Below are 17500 nucleotides of genomic sequence, written 5' to 3'. Positions count from 1 at the left end.
ACTACTACTACTATACTTTACTACTACTATTATACTACTACTACTACGACTATACTACTACTACTACTACTACTACTACTACTTTTACTACTACTACATACTACTACTTATATACTACTACTCTACATACACACTACTACTATCTACTACTATACTATATACTACTATACTATACTACTACTACTATCTACTACTACTACTACTACTACTACTACTACTACTATACTACTACTACTACTACTACTACTATATACTACTACTACTACTACTACTAAACTACTACTACTACTACTACTACTACTATACTACTAATACTAACTACTATACTACTACTATACTACTACTATACTACTACTACTACTACTAACTACTACTACTACTACTACTATACTACTACTACTACTACTACTACTACACTACTATACTACTACTACTACTACTACTACTACTACTAACTACACTACTACTACTACTACTACTACTACTACTACTACTACTATACTACTACTACTAACTACTACTACTACACTACTACTACTACTACATACTACTACTACTACTACTACTACTACTAACTACTATACTACTACTACTACTACTCTACTACTACTACTACTATATAGCTATACTATATATACTACTACTACTATATACTATATACTATCTAGCACTATCTTATCATATACTCTTTTTTATAATGACTATTCTTCTACTACTACTACTACTACTACTACTACTACTACTACTACTACACATACAGTAGTAGTAGTAGTAGTAGTAGTAGTAGTAGTAGTAGTAGTAGTAGTAGTCCCCGATCTCAGCCAGGCGGTGGATGCTGTATCAATTGGATTGCGGGTTTTTTTTTCATAATGATATTTTTCTTCTATGTTTCATCTGGCTCCCTTCCATACCTTTTATTTCTCATCTAAGCGCTTTTAGGTTTCGACGAAAGGCGCTATATAAATATGCTTATTATTATTATTATTATTATTATTATTATTATATTATTATTATTATTATTATTATTATTATTATTATTATTATTATTATTATTATTATTATTTATATATTATTATTATTATTATTATTATTATTATTATTATTATTATTATTATTGTTATTATTATTATTATTATTATTATTATTATTATTATTATTATTATTATTATTAATTATTATTATTATTTATTATCATTAATGACACAATTATGGGTTTGCTTATTTTGTGTTAATTTAAGAGTACCGATTTCGATTTTATACAACAATGAGACGATAATTTGGGTTATCAGATCTGTAAATACTTACATGTCGATCTACTGTACTTGATACCTAAGCAACGGGAAATACAAAGGAACAACTACAGCATAATATTATAGAATTGATTTTGTTATGTTGCTGGCTAATGTTATGACAGTAAAATCAATTTGAAGGGTGTGAAAAACTTATTCAAATATAAGCGACACATTCAGGAGAAGGTACTGGTGTGAGATAAATATTCTCAGTGGTTGCAGGTTGATTTTTTAATATTTTTTTTTTGGGGGGGGGGGGGGGTTGGTTTTTCTTGTAATTTCCTCTCTGCTTTGTCTGACATTGCTTCATTTACGATTTTTCAGAATTATATTCAAATATGAGCGTATGTGATCAGTGATCGGATTGGCGAATTCAAAGTATTATGTTTTACATTTTTTGCATCAAGGCAGAGATTAACCTTCTCCTTACCACCTGCAGCAAAATCGTCACAATTGTTACGGCTCAATATACATTTTTTTGCTTATTCAGATTTATTTTGTACATCAAACAAACTTTGAAGAGTAATCTTTGTTTAATTAAGAAGAATATAAAGTTAATTTGTAGAGAGCTTGTTTGTGTTTAAAAAGCAAATTTTTCTGCTGGGTAAGCCTGCCATTTTGGGAAAATACTGAAAAGCATCGGTAAGGAGAGAGTTAAGGGAAACGGTGATTCACATAAATTGAAGTTTCGGCCTTTGGCTTTATTCAGGATATAAACTGCAGTCAGCCTGAAGAAGACCAAGGGCCGAAACGTCGTTTTTTTGGGGGTATTTTTAAAAGATGAGTCACAATCACTCTACATTTTCTTAGCATTTTGATTTGTTAATGAATGGGGAGAGTTGGAGTTGAAATTAATGACGAAAAGTAATTCAATGTTGAATTGGCATTCAAATAACATTTATTGAACTTCGAGGTGAGATAATATTAGTCACGGGTTACTTAATTAACATACAGTGCGTAAACCTTTGAAAATTACGCTGGTTATCGTCAGGTATATGCTATTAAAACTCGTTGAATGACCGTTACAATATTTCTATTTTACTATAATTTTTTTCAAGTAATCGCTTGCCCCAATTATTGCCAATAACCATAAACCGACGACCCTTAGCCAACTTTAATTGTCTATCACCCGAAACAATAAGCCTCACAAATAATATTGAGCATTTGTCACATTTTTTACAGATCTGTTGAAAAAAAAGCAAAATGACGTGCGGAACTAAAATGGAAATATCGAAACAAGACTCTTCGGACATCCTTTCGCATGTGAATTGGTTTCCAAAGTCACGTCGATAAATATAGCCATTTGAGTAATGATGGTATGTGTTTAAGCAAAATCGCATTATTCCTGCCCGTCATATCAATCGTACAAATACACAATACTATGTGTGAACTTTAAAGTAAAGTTTATAGTCTGTAAGAGAGAATTTAATCAATCGTACAAATACACAATACTATGTGTGAACTTTAAAGTAAAGTTTATAGTCTGTAAGAGAGAATTTAATCAATCGTACAAATACACAATACTATGTGTGAACTTTAAAGTAAAGTTTATAGTCTGTAAGAGAGAATTTATTGAGAAGTAATCACCCAACTAAAATAAAAAGCTGCAAAATCCTGAGCCAAATTTAAGTTGTATTACAAATAAACACTATGAGCGTGAGTTAGATTACTGACTTGACGCAGTCTGAAATCGAGAAGCACCGTCTGCCATTAAGACCTGATTGGCACTCCAGAAGTTTCCTGTCTCTGTATTTCAGTCTTGGGTGTCGTCAGATTATGTGGTGATGCAATTCCCTCATCAGTGTGTCAAAATAGTGTGATAAATACTCACACACACACACTATGGCGCTGACCGATTCGGTTGCCTGGCATGTACTTAAGGTAGTTACGGGTTGATTAACTGCATAGAAAAATGAAACTCAAACATTTTCAAGTTGTCTTGATGGGCTTTGGAAGGGAATTAAAAATACTCCGCCAACCAAAACGAGCAAATCTGCTACAAGTTCCATATTTGCATCATTTCGGCATTTCGAAAATCTGTTGAACCGAACAATTGTATTTTGTTTAACTAGCACAATGTGAACTAAGGAATGTTTGACAGACTTTTCGTCGCGAGGAACTAAAAAGGCAGGTGGACGGAATTCTGATGGGTTATTGTTTAGTATCGCCGTGATCATCAATTGGCTGACAAACCACACACAAATAAATGGCACATCTGCTCTAAAACATCATAGATATATATTGTATAACTACGCACAAACCATGTAACAAAATCCATTGCGTGAAAGTATTCTTTTCTTAGCTATACTACCATGACATTGAACTTGACCCAATGACCTGAAAGGAGGTCATTCAATGAATGACCGAACATCAGAGTGACACCCTCGGCCATAACCTGTTGTAATTCGTCTTTGTGACAGGTTAAGAAGGAAGTAATTAGTGACCCATTCAATCTGGCTATCCCATTTATTTCTTTTCTCTGTTTTAACCTACGTTTTAAACAGTACACTCGATTCAGCATTCGGCATTCGTACAGATTTTTTGAAAGATCTTACTTGAAACAAAATGGACAATGGAGCCTTCGGACTGTTCGGTCCTGAGTTCGAGTTCCGCTCTGAGCGGCTCAGTTGAGTCCTCGAAAAAAGCTCTTTACTCCCAATCTCACCGTGGTCAGGTTCAAAATGACAACCTCTCGAAAAGATAAATTGTATCATCGCCTACAGGCAATACGTCTCGTCATACACGTGAAGCGTTGCTGTTGACTAGGGACTCCTTGTAAAGCACTTTGAGCACGATAAGTGGATATTGCGCTATATAAATAATACATTTAGGTTAGCAATTTGAGCGTGGGTTATCGTGTAGATAATCTATCCAAAAACTAGATAAGCATCTTAAGAAAAAAAATCAATGTGCGTACCAACCTGACAACAGTCGTGCGTGACGTCACTTCTCTCGTAATGACGCATAGTAACTGGTTCTAAACAATCGGAGCAATGGCGGACGCCATTATCTCCATCACCGCTTTATGAATTACTTCTCCGACGAGCATAACATTGTATCCAGAGGAGAGAAACATTATAAACCTGATCATGTTTTGACTTTTATATATTCTGATCACATGTCATGTGAAAAAGTTCTAGCCAGCATGAAGAATAAAGAGTACCGATTTTCTTTGTTTAGAACCAAGCTGCTGGTTGCTGGGCGGGCGTGACATCAGACTATTGAATTCTATTGGGCCAAATGAACACACTAAGAGTCAGTTGGGGAGTAATAGTAAAGGTGCTACTTACTTGGATGGTATTTTGTAAGGATTCGTAGTAAACTCTATATACAAACGATACAAATAAGACCTGCAAGGTTGAACATGCATCTAAATTGAGATATTATCATAATATTCTAATTTAACCGATGTAGTGGGTATTGGTATTTACACCCTTCTTCTTCTTCTTCTTCTTCTTCTTCTTCTTCTTCTTCTTCTTCTTCTTCTTCTTCTTCTTCTTCTTCTTCTTCTTCTTCTTTTTCTTCTTCTTCTTCTTCTTCTTCTTCTTCTTCTTCTTCTTCTTCTTCTTCTTCTTCTTCTTCTTCTTCTTCTTCTTCTTTCTTCTTCTTCTTCTTCTTCTTCTTCTTCTCCTTCTTCCTTCTTCTCCTCTCCTTCCTCCTCCTCCTCCTCTCCTCCTCTTCTTCTTCTTCTTCTTCTTCTTCTTCTTCTTCTTCTTCTTCTTCTTCTTCTTCTTCTTTTCTTCTTCTTCTTCTTCTTCTTCTTCTTCTTCTTCTTCTTCTTCTTCTTCTTCTTCTCTTCTTCTTCTTCTTCTTCTCTCTTCTTCTTCTTTTCTCTCTTTTCTCTCCTTCTCATATTCCTCCTTCTTCTCTCCTCCCAATCCTTCTTCTTCATCATCATCATCATCATCATCATCATCATCATCATCATCATCATCATCATCATCATCATCATCATCATTATCATCATCATCGTCATGAATGACGACACCAAATCTGATCATGTTTTGACTTTTATATATTCTGATCACATGTCATGTGAAAAAGTTCTAGCCAGCATGAAAAATAAAGAGTGCCGATTTTCTTTGTTTAGAACCAAGCTGCTGGTTGCTGGGCGGGCGTGACATCTTCTTCTCCTTCCTCCTCCTCCTCCTCCTCCTCCTCCTCCTCCTCCTCCTCCTCCTCTTCTTCTTCTTCTTCTTCTTCTTCTTCTTCTTCTTCTTCTTCTTCTTCTTCTTCATCATCATCATAATCATCATCATCATCATCATCGTCATGAATGACGACACCAAATCTATTCATGGCGTTCCCATAATATCTCTAAGACCAACGTCATGATAGACATCTACAGTGTAACACTCCACACATACATGTGACAGATTTTCTCGCAAAACGTCATTCAGATGCTAGATAAGCCACAGGTTTTATTTTCAGCTTCCATTCATCAACACCATATCTCCGTCATTACGACAGTCAGTCATTGTTTTTAACAATGTTTTCCCCACAGCTGGAAATATGGAATATTCACTGAAACACGCATTGAGTCTGATTACTAATTTATATATACTATACAAAACACGTTATATTATATCTCAATTGTATTCCGCCTTTCTCGTAATCAAAATAGAACTAATGTATATATAGAACGAAATTGCCGTCACTCAGGTCGTTGTTATTATTTTTAGCCAGCCTTGTGTACACTTAATTGTATTAATCAGACTAAAAACGTTTAAGGTTACACAGTGTGTTAGTACGTTTTGTCCGGCTGGCGGATGTAATGCGTATTTGAGATAAACGCATAGCATCAATAGTTTAACATGTACTTCCTTTTCTAATAGTTTTATCGTAAAATAGGAGCAAAACTTGGCGTGGTTTTTCACCAGATGAGTAGCATAACTATCTATGGTGCTGGCGTTGTATCCATGAGTAAGTCATTTTACACATATCGGCCCATTCTGTTCAGTTGTGAAGTTAATCAGAGACGGATATTGTCAGACTAATAAATAGTAGGTAACATTCGAGCGACTTGTTTTGTATGTATTGGAAATACAGTTTCATAATATGGCCTTCTGCTGATGAAGCGCTATGAAGATGGTGAGCGTGATGGAGTCTGGAAATGCTCTTATAAATATTCATATATATTATTCTAATCATTCATTGTAATTAGTGTGATGTCACTACGCTTGCCGAACAAAATAGGCTTTTTAAAAAAATAGAAGAAGCCTCGAGTTCCAAATGCTTAGTTTTTCTGTCCACTCTTTTTATCAAACAGTGATAGGATGGGTGATAGGCGCTAAGTCTATCGGAAAGAACTTTATGATGTCTTAGCGTCCCATCTAAAGGGTATCAAGCAATATTACCATTTAATGCTTCAGAAACTATGACAATCTCCGATTCCACGGCAACATGGAACAGAAAGACAAGGCCTTTAAAAACGAATGCGTCATTATTTTATAATGCTTATACTATCGTCTATTTAATAATGTAAACTGAATTACATCTTTTGTCGGCGAATTATCGACATGTCTTATAGTTTTCTAGAATGTTGTTGGCAGTGTTTATTTTCATGTTATTATTGTATCTGTATCGCCGAGCGCTAAGAGAACATCTGTTACGAGTTTTTTCTGGTCATATTATGGCCTCATTAGTTCTAAGGCATCTTATATTTAATATGTTGGACCACTTGATTGGTTTTTGAACGAAATGAGAGGTTATATTCTTGCCTCATATTTCACAGAGCTCTGTTAGTTGTTTGATATATGTCTACTTTAAAAAGGAATATCCCTTGTTTGTTTTTGAAGAAATTTTCAATGTTCGGACTCGCTTCCTTTTTCTTGAAATGTTTTAAACTCTTCGATGGATCTTTTTACAATAAATTTGTGACCTCTAATTTCAATACCTCTCTAGGAAGTCTTCATGAGCGACATCGCATTTTGGGGGATAAGGTTGTTAGTTGGTGATCCTTATAGCAGGTGCTCCTTTTTACGTAAGATTAAGATCTTTTTAGACTAAATCATTACTTTTTTATTTTAATAAAAAATGGAGGTTATGCCATCACAGAACGAACTGAACTTGTTGTCCTGCTAAATTTATGCTGGCGTCTTGTTCCATAGACAACAGGTATTCAGAAAGTGCATATAAAGACGAAGGAATAATACGTAATAATAATATGCCAACAGTATTGCTATGTTGTGTAGAGTGCATGCCGGTTTTAACGAGAAAAATAAGGCGAGAAACATATCTTAATCGACACCCCCGCAAAAAAAAAAACAACAAAAAAAAAAAAAAAAAAAGAACAAAAAAACAAAAAAACAAAAACAAAACAAATTAATCCAGCATCAGCAACTACACCACCGACAATAGTTATTATGAAGTAAAATAAATAATCAACTTTAATTACAAACTGAAATACTCACATGTGCTTGAGATGTCTCAGCTATCCTTTAAGAAAACGTTGAAGTTACTGTTAATTAAATAAGATGCACCTTGCACGCATCACAATCACAATGAGATAAGACCTCCAGTGTAACAAGTTTATGAATGGCGTGAGCCATATTAAGTGACTGCGGCGACACACGACTAATGGCCAAGACGGATGACTTGGCATGTCCCTCCTCCACACTTTGCAGCCTAAGGTGATTTTAACCTGTTAGCTGCCGCCACACTCTGGAAAAACTCGTATTTAAAATTTGGCCAGAATACTCGTCCTTCTAACATAATCTATTCTCATCGACTTCGAGAAGTCCAAAGTTTGAGATTTTTTGTTGCCAAGATGAGAGGGTCCTTTAAATCGATCGATATTTGAAGGACGAGTTTTATGCCCAAAATTTTAAATACGTGTTTATCCAGAGTACGGTAGTTAACTGGTTAAAGCAAATTCAATTTGTTACAGCTGTTCCATGGCCTTTCTCAAGAAAAATAGAAATTTCCTGTTGCTATATTAAGCTTCCAATTTCAAATTGTGGTTAAAAATCGAACATATATCGAATTTCTTGCACATAAAAATTTCAGTTTTTTTTTGCTACAGAATGTTTAGTTGCTATTTGAACAAAGGATTTGGATACAAACAAAGCGACAGATTTACGGAACAGTCAATCATATAACTGTTTTTTTTTTTCTCCCTTTTCGTTGGTTGTCATAGGTTACAAACACATGACATAAAGTCCAGGTAAACGTTGCATGGTTGATATGATCCAATTTGACCGGCTGAACAAGACTGTCTCGCTCTATATTTTTACCTGCTTTGAAGACCATAATAGTTTCATAGGACCTTGAAATCGGATAGACAGCATGGAAGAGAAAGGAGGGGGGGGGGGGGGGGGTCCAAAAAAGTGATTTCGTTTTGTTTTACACGTCAATCGAAAGGAATGATATTATGTCCTTTCCTTTGGTGTTAATAACATTTTAACATTTTTGGAGCGTTTACCTATCAGCAGAATAGAAAATGCCTTGTCGTTCGCATTGTGAGCAGTGTTCACAATATTGCCGTACTCTGAAAAAAAAGCAATACACTTAAAAAAACATTTTGGTCAGTAAACTCATCTTTCAAATATCGATCGATTACATTATTTTAAGATATCGATATTTTAAGAACGAGTTTTCTGGTCAAAGTTATTAAAATTTGTTTGTTTTTCAGAGGACTTGAGAATGGTGATCCACCTCTGGGTTATACGATTATTTAAAAGATTTGTCAGTTTTAGGTACAATGGCCTTTTCAACACATTCTCGACCAACAACCTAAAAACAGCATTACATCGGATTGCTAAAAAACACAAAATTAAAGGTTCTATATGGTGCAATATCCACTAAACGTGAGCAAAGCGATTTAAAAAGGGTCCCTGACCAACAGCTATACGTAACATGTGTTAGAACTAGACATGACATGAAGCCTGTTAGGCAATATTACCATTTTATACAACTCTGTTAACCGCCAGATGCTCATTTTACACCGAAGTACGGTGAAAGAATGTGAGTAAAGAGCCTTTTCCAAGGAGTCAACTATGTGCCGAGCGAGGCTCAAACCCAAGACCTTCCGAAACCGACGAACATACCACAAGACAACATGCTTATAAACTGAATTTATTATCACAATTTCGACACTTGTGTGAAGTCAATATGATTCCTCTATTGATGGCAATGGTAAATATAATTTATGTAAGTGACCAAAAAAGAAGCATTTCACATTATTGATCTTTTTGTACTTGAATATGTCCTTAATATATGTGTGGCTATGTGGTCTTGTGGTGTGACACTCGCTTTCGGATCCTAAGGTCCTGGATTCGAGTCTCGCTCGGCGCATAGTTGAGTCCTTGTAAAAGACTCTTCCCTTACATTCTCTCACCGTACTCAATTGTAAAATGAGTACCTGACCGTTAACAGCGTTGTCTCCGTTCGTAAACAATTGTAATATTGCCTTATAGGCGTCATGTAACGTCCTACATGTAAAGTGCTGCTGTTGGCCACGGACCCCTTGTAAAGCGCTTTGAGCATGTTTAGTGGAACTTGCGGTATGTAAAAACTCAAGTAATATCGCCAAAAAGCACCTGATAAACACTGACATGATACCGATTTGAGGCGATGAGTCACATCTTAATTTATTTTGAAAGATGATACCTAACTCCATTCTAATTCAAGTTTGCGATAGGATTACTGTGAAAAAGCCATCGTCAAACTGTCAGTTTACAAGAAAGCATCGGGACTAAGATCTAAAATCTTTCCAATTCAACCTCATATGATCCCCCACTCGCCCGTCGACAAGCCCGACTCTATGGAAGAGATAATTTGAAGCCATGTTATCGATAGGTCAATGTGTTATCATAATAAGACGAGTTCGTCAGGTTTATCAATATAGATAATCTGAAAACATGACATAGCAATTAGATATATGTTTACTGTATTGTAAAAAAATTGATATCATTTTCCGGCTATGTGGTCTTTTGGTATGACACTCGCTTTCGGATCGGAAGGTTCTGGGTTCGAGCCTCGATCGATGCATAGTTGAGTCCTTAGAAAAGGCTCTTTACTCACATTCTCTTACCGTACTCAGGTGGAAAATGAGAACCTGGCCGTTAACATCGTTAACATCGTTGTCTCTGTCGGAAAAACAAAAAAACAAACTGTATTATCGCATAACATGTTACGTGTTGCTGTTGATCAGGGACCCCTTGCAAAGCGCTTTGAGCACATTTACTGGATATTGCTCTATATAAATGCTCTAGTTTCCACTTGAGTAGAGTGCGTGAGAGAATGATAGTATATTGTCTTTTCCATGGATTCAACTTTGCACCTTCCTCAGCGGGACTCGAACCAGAGACTTAGAAGTCAGAGACCGAGTTTCATATCGTAAGCTTATCAAACGTCTGTACAAGAGAGACCGATGTAATCGGAGTTCGTCCCGGTATTTGTAGCGTGAAGTGGATAACAGCATTATTATTGTTACTACTACTACTACTACTACTACTACTACTACTACTACTACTACTACTACTACCACTACTACCACTACTACTACTACTACTACTACTACTACTACTACTACTACTACTACTACTACTACTACTACTACTACACATCTTCTTCTTCTTCTTCTTCATTACTACTACTACTACTACTACTACTACTACTACTACTACTACTACTACTACTACTACTACTACTACTACTACAACAACACTACTACTACTACTACTACTACTACTACTACTACTACACTACTGTTATTATTATTATCATACATTATTTATTATTATTATCATTATATTATTAATTATTATTATTATTATATTATTATTATTATTATTATTATTATTATTATTATTATTATTATTATTATTATTATTATTGCTTTTATGAAGGTTGGTGTACCATAAAGCTCATTGATGCCCGATTCACATCTCAGCAACTGCGGCCTTGATGAAAACAGCAGGATCTGTGATGTCAAATTAAAGTAAATCGAACAAGGCCTTTAAAGTGACGACTGCATTTATTTTGACCTCACACGTCTAGACAGCAACATAAACTTTGTTGGTATGACCTCAGCCTGACTTAAGACAGCTTAACGTGGCCGGACCGTGTTTTCGATTGCTTTCGCTTTGTGACAGATTTATTGACAAATTGAACTTGCACTATAAAATATTATAAGATCATTAATTGTTCTTTTGAAGACATCTACCATATAATAGATATATGAACCATCTCTACTGCATATCGCATTTTCATGCACTTAAACAAAATCAAAAAAACAAAACAAAACAACCCCCCCCCCCCCCAACAAAAAAAAAACAAAACAAAAGCCAAACAAGCAATCAAACAAAACAAAAATAAACAACCAAAAAAAATAGATAAACAAACTACAAAAAACAAAACACAAAAAAATAAATCAATAACAACAACAACAACAACAACACACACACACTACTCACGCACACACACACACTCACACACATACAGACCCACACAAACACACACACACACACGTGAAGACGCCCACTCACATATTCTCAGATGCCTACAAGACTTCACACACACACGATCTTAGGCCGCCCACATTAGATATGACTAAAATAAAGTAAAAAAAAACGAATGAAACTAAGAACTAACTGTTTCTCGCCTACTATGTAAGTAAATCAGAAAAGGCATTGAATTGATACTCCGTTCATAATAAACATTTAAAAATCAATCCTTAAATTTTCAACACAGAAAGCAACATGACATTTCAATGATTATGAAATAATTTTATCATACTGAATAATGTTTCAAATGATTTGATGATCAGAGTGACTTTGGCATGGTGCCGTACATAATGTACTCAGCAGTAATCATATTTTTATGTAGTAAATCATTGTGTTACTGATGAATTGATTATTGTTGCGTTTGACATGTCTTATTTAAGATAACACTATATGATTATTAACTGTGATAGGAATTATAAATATTATGACTGAACGTATAATGCATACTGTCTAAATCATAATTTAATATTTTAAAATTGCATTGATCGGTGACTGTTTTTCATTATTTTTATCACTTGTTCTACTCAAAACAAATTATATTAACATGCACTCAAAGAATTTACAACTATTAACTTTTAATCAATGATATGATATGATAAATTTCTGTTAAGTTTCACAACCCCATAAATGGATCTATTCTTGATTGTTGTATAACAAAAGATTTGACTAAAAAGCTCGTCCTTCAAATATCGATTGATTTAAACGACCCTCATCTTGGCAATAAAACTATCAAACCTGGTACGTACCATTTTGAGAGTTTATGCCAAAAAAGAAGGGTCATTTAAATGGATCTATAATTGAAGGACGAGTTTTCAGGTCAAATTTTTAAATACGTGTTTTTTTCCACAGTATAGCAGTTAACTGGTTAATGTTAACACCCTCAAGGCTACCGTTTGCTGCACCTTTCATTGTCCTCCACTTCGAACACAGCAAGAACAAGCGTTGCCTCTAAATAGATACACGATTCTCCCCCTCAACAAAGACAATTTTAAGAGGACCTATGACCTATCATGACCTATGAGTCCCTTAATGGGACATTTCAAAGATTATACATTCGATTTTAGTTCATCTTAGTAAGACAAGCTTGATAAATGATCTAGTATTAGTATTATCTCAATGGATTCTATGCAATGGTCTCATAGTTATAATGGAAATGGTCTCAAACCATTGCAAATTATTATCCATTTCAACAATGTTAAATCAAGCCCATAAATGCGTTCGGTTATCAGACCTGTAAATATGTGCACGTCGATTTTACGGTATTACCTTTCGATAATAAGGCAAGCGATTTAAAACAATCGTGCCTTTTCACTATCAGACTCAGATCCAATACCTATTCACTGTTAAAGAAAGGCCTTTTTACCGCTACATTTTCATGATATTGAGAGGATAATACACAACTGTTGATATCATTGTGGTATTCGTTTTATATACGTAACTTTTGTATATTTATTTGTAACGTGCACTGAGCATCACACAGTGATGAAAATCGCGAATAATTGAGTCATTGGAAAAGGCTCTTTACTCACATTCTTTCACCGTACTCAGGTGTGAAATGAGTACCTGGTCGTTAACAGCATTGCCTCTGTCCGAAAAAAATGTAATATCGCCAAACAGACGTCATAATGTCCCGTCCAACATGTTAAGTGTTGCTGTTGGCCGGGGACCCCTTGTAAAGCGGTTTGAGCACGTTTAGTGGATATTGTGCTTTATAAAAGCTCAACAAAAAATTTGTCTGTCTCTACATCGATTCCTATCAATTATCCCTAACATCTTTCTCAACATTGCCCATTCCTTATATATTACTGAGGAATTTTAATTGTATTTTATGGGTCTAAGGAGAGAACGTTTTATATCTGTTTGATTCAATACTCCCTCGTTTGCCTCTCTTTCTGTTCCGATTCTTCTAAGAAACCACGTCTCAACAGACCCCAACTTTTGCTATGTTTCATTGTTGATAAATTCCAACAATCACATCCAAATAGGAATAACTAAATACAAACATGTATTAACAGTTGAAGTAAAGCTTGCAAGTGGGGGCAAGTTGTCTAGTTGTCTCTTAAATAATATTACCATACAGACATTTTTTTCCTATTTAAGTTTGGTTAACTGTCTTCACTGCGGTCTCGACAGCATATTTTGTAATTCTTTTTCAGTTTCAGGGATTAATATTGTATCACCAGGGTATCCCATATTATCGGTATTTATTCTTTCATTCCTTAGGTCTTCAATTTTCAACACGATCATTTCACTGTAAAGATAGAAGATATGTTGATTGATAGATAGATAGATAGATAGATAGATAGATCGAGACTTCCACTATCGGGATGGTGACATCGGGCGTACCTCAGGGCTCAGTCCTTGGGCCCGTCCTATTTTTAGTGTACATAAATGATCTTCCACGAGGTATAAGGTCAAAAGTGCGCCTCTTTGCTGACGACACAGCATTATATAATCAGATAAGAACAACAGACGACTGCAAAACACTAAATGATGATCTAGCTAAATTACAAGAATGGGAAACAATAAATCAAATGGAATTTAACGTATCAAAGTGCAATGTTCTAACCATCACAAATAAGAAAGCACCTATTACTTTTGAATACCAACTTCATGGTCAAAACCTGGAACATGTAAAGACAGCAAAATACCTTGGCATTGAGTTTGCTAAAAACCTCAAATGGAATGACCACATATGTCACCTGGCTTCAAAGGCAAATTAAACAAGCGCTTACATCACCCGCAATTTAAAAAGATGCCCAATCACAACTCAAACCCTTGCTTTTAAAACTATTGTTAGACCAATTTTGGAGTATGGCAGCTCAATTTGGGACCCATATACAAAGAAAAACATCGACACCTTAGAAAACATCCAAAGAAAAACAGCAAGACGCATCACAAACACATTCGATCCTTTCTCAAGTGCGTCTGAAATATCACAACGGATTGGCCTTGAACCTCTGGAAAAGAGAAGAAAGATAGATAAACTTAAATTGTTCCACAAGATCTACTACAAAAATTCGTGCCTTAAACTTCCAAACGACATCAAAGATATCGGCACAAGAAATACGAGGGGACACACAGGAAGAGTAACCATCCCAACATCAAAAACAGACGCCCACATGTATTCGTTTTTCCCTTCCACTGCCCGACTATGGAATAGCCTCCCAGCTGAAGTGGCTGAAAACGGTTACCAACATGCCTTCACGCGATTGCTAGAGTTCACAACGTGACTTTTTAATCTATGTGGGTTTTTTTTTTGTTTGTTTCATTTTAAATTAGTATTATGTGCAGAGTTTTAGCAAGTTTAAAATGTAAAACCTTACAAACTGTGGAGTGATCCTCGACAATATTGGAGGTTTCCACAAGACGAAGAAGAAGAAGATAGATAGATAGATAGATAAAAAGCTAGATAGATAGATAGATAGATAGATAGATAGATAGATAGATAGATAGATAGATAGATAGATAGATAGATAGATAGATAGAGGGGAAAATGCAATAGTTTATGTGAACAAACACCGTATCGTTACCACAAAGGATTCCGCTGACTGGGCAGTTCGCTCTGTAGTGTCAGGCGACAGACTCGGTCAACATTTCTTTATTAGTTTTACACTGTGTAATGTAATCAAAGAAATATAATCGCCTTAGTCGGGGAGCGTTGTCAGGCCTAAAATTAAATTATGTTGGATGGATAGAGGGAATTCCCACACTCACGTACATATACGATGAAACACACACACACACACACACACACAAAACACATACACACACATGCACGAAACACACACAGAGAAAAGAGAGAGAAAGAGAGAAAGAAAGAGAGAGAGAGAGAGAGAGAGAGAGAGAGAGAGATAGAGGGAGAGAGAGAGAGAAAAGAAAGAAAGAGGTTTCTCTCTCTCTCCCTCTCTCAAACTCTCTCTCTCTCTCTCTCTCTCTCTCTCTCTCTCTCTCTCTTTCTGTTTGTGTGTCGCAAGTGCGCATAAATTTGTGTATTTTCTCCATCCATCATACTTTAGAGAGAGAGAGAGAGAGAGAGAGAGAGAGAGAGAGAGAGAGAGAGAGAGAGAGAGAGAGAGAGAGAGAGAGAGAGAGAGGATGGGGGTGGTTCAAGTGACCATAAAGGCCTACAGACTGTATAATTTATATTATTATGTGGCTTACTGAGAGATTTACATGCATTATCTTCAATAGGATGAGAGGATCAATAGGATGAGGATGGGACAGTGGACAAGGATTGGGCAGTCTGACATTCCGTGACACAATGTGTTCCATAATTTGGGTTGTACACACACAATCACACACACGCACACACACACACACACACACACACGCACACACAGAAGTATTATACTAACACACAAGGTCATTGGTTGTATCATCTTATCTTGGTATGACCACCATCCTATTTTTGGGGGGAGAAAGGCGCACATAGAACAAAGTCATATAATATAGACTAAGAAGCTCACAACATTGCCATCCGGAAGTATAAGGGACCAACACGCAAAACTATATGTAACCTTAAACGTTTATAGTCTGGTTAATACAGTTAAGTTGAGAATTACTTATAAACACGGACGGCAAAAAACAATAACAGCGATTCGAGTGACGTCAACTTCATTCTATCTATAATATAATATAATATAATATAATATAATATAATATAATATAATATAATATAATATAATATAATGAAACGATATGAATTTTAATGGGTCAAAGTAGGCTAAGGCCTTTAACTGCCCAGGACCCGTTAGCATGTCAGCATAGCAAAAAATTCCATATTTTAGCCATGAACGTTTTAATTTAATTTTAAGTTGATCTAAAAAACGTTCGAGGCATATTACCTCACTCAACCCTAACACCGACTATATCCGTAATTTACCCGGGTTACTTTTACCCCATGCCTATTTATTACATTTTTCATAGACAAATTATAGGCGTAGTATCAAAGCTTATGTTTTTAGGTTTTACATGTTGGCGGTAGTTGAAAAAACTATCTAAGCTCATTTTTTATACATTTTTTCCAATTTTGAAAAGTAGCAAACATTTCTAGGATTGAGTGAGTTAACATCATAAAACCGAGGTATTAAATTTTAGTAATTGCACTACATTTGTTAGAAGGTAACTCATCCACTTCGAATCAGAACTCTTCGATGACGTTCAGGCAGCGACTTCTTATACTATTAGTAGACGATGCGTTCAGAGCTTTGCCTTTTCAATTCGTGTGTTGTTAATTCCATATTGAGGATGAGTGGACTTGAGTTAGTTTATATTATTTCTTTCCGTTTCTTAACCCACCCAATCTCACAAGAATATTAATTTTGCTTCTTACTATTTCTATACACGAGATAATAATAATTGATATTAAGTCTTCCCTATGGTTGCATCACCATTATGACTTTGACATGTAATTTAATCATACATAGACGTCTAACTATAATATCGTTATTTTAGTTAGACCAGGTGAATTTTTGAAAAGTTCGTTTTATGTTCATTGTGCCATTAATCTTACCTTATGGAGGGCAACAATAATATTATTTTTATCTAATGCTATTTGGGCGCTAAGTCTTATTGAATTTAATTTATATTATAATATTCACACGTCTATACTTAGAACGCTCGTGTAGTAGAATATTCATACTATAATGTTTTTTGGCTTGTTTAACCGTATGTTCCATTTTAACTTGGGGAGCTAGCTCT

The 17500-nt window shown here is 35.3% G+C and overlaps 1 protein-coding gene across 1 annotated transcript in view; it reads right to left on the bottom strand.

The window, feature by feature from the left end:
• The window catches only part of LOC144962939 (uncharacterized), a 52768-nt gene extending 44940 nt beyond the window's left edge, over positions 1-7828 (bottom strand). The window contains exon 1 of the mRNA XM_078896364.1: positions 7703-7828. The gene's annotated coding sequence lies outside the window, so the exon portion shown is untranslated. The remainder of the gene's footprint in view (positions 1-7702) is intronic.
• Between the last annotated feature and the right edge of the window lie 9672 nt (positions 7829-17500).

This window comes from Berghia stephanieae, chromosome 1 (genome assembly GCF_034508935.2).
Source record: "Berghia stephanieae isolate SIO BIC M18660-M18661 chromosome 1, UCSD_Bste_1.3, whole genome shotgun sequence".
Taxonomy (NCBI): domain Eukaryota; kingdom Metazoa; phylum Mollusca; class Gastropoda; order Nudibranchia; family Aeolidiidae; genus Berghia; species Berghia stephanieae.
This window is presented reverse-complemented; position numbering and strand designations above follow the sequence as displayed.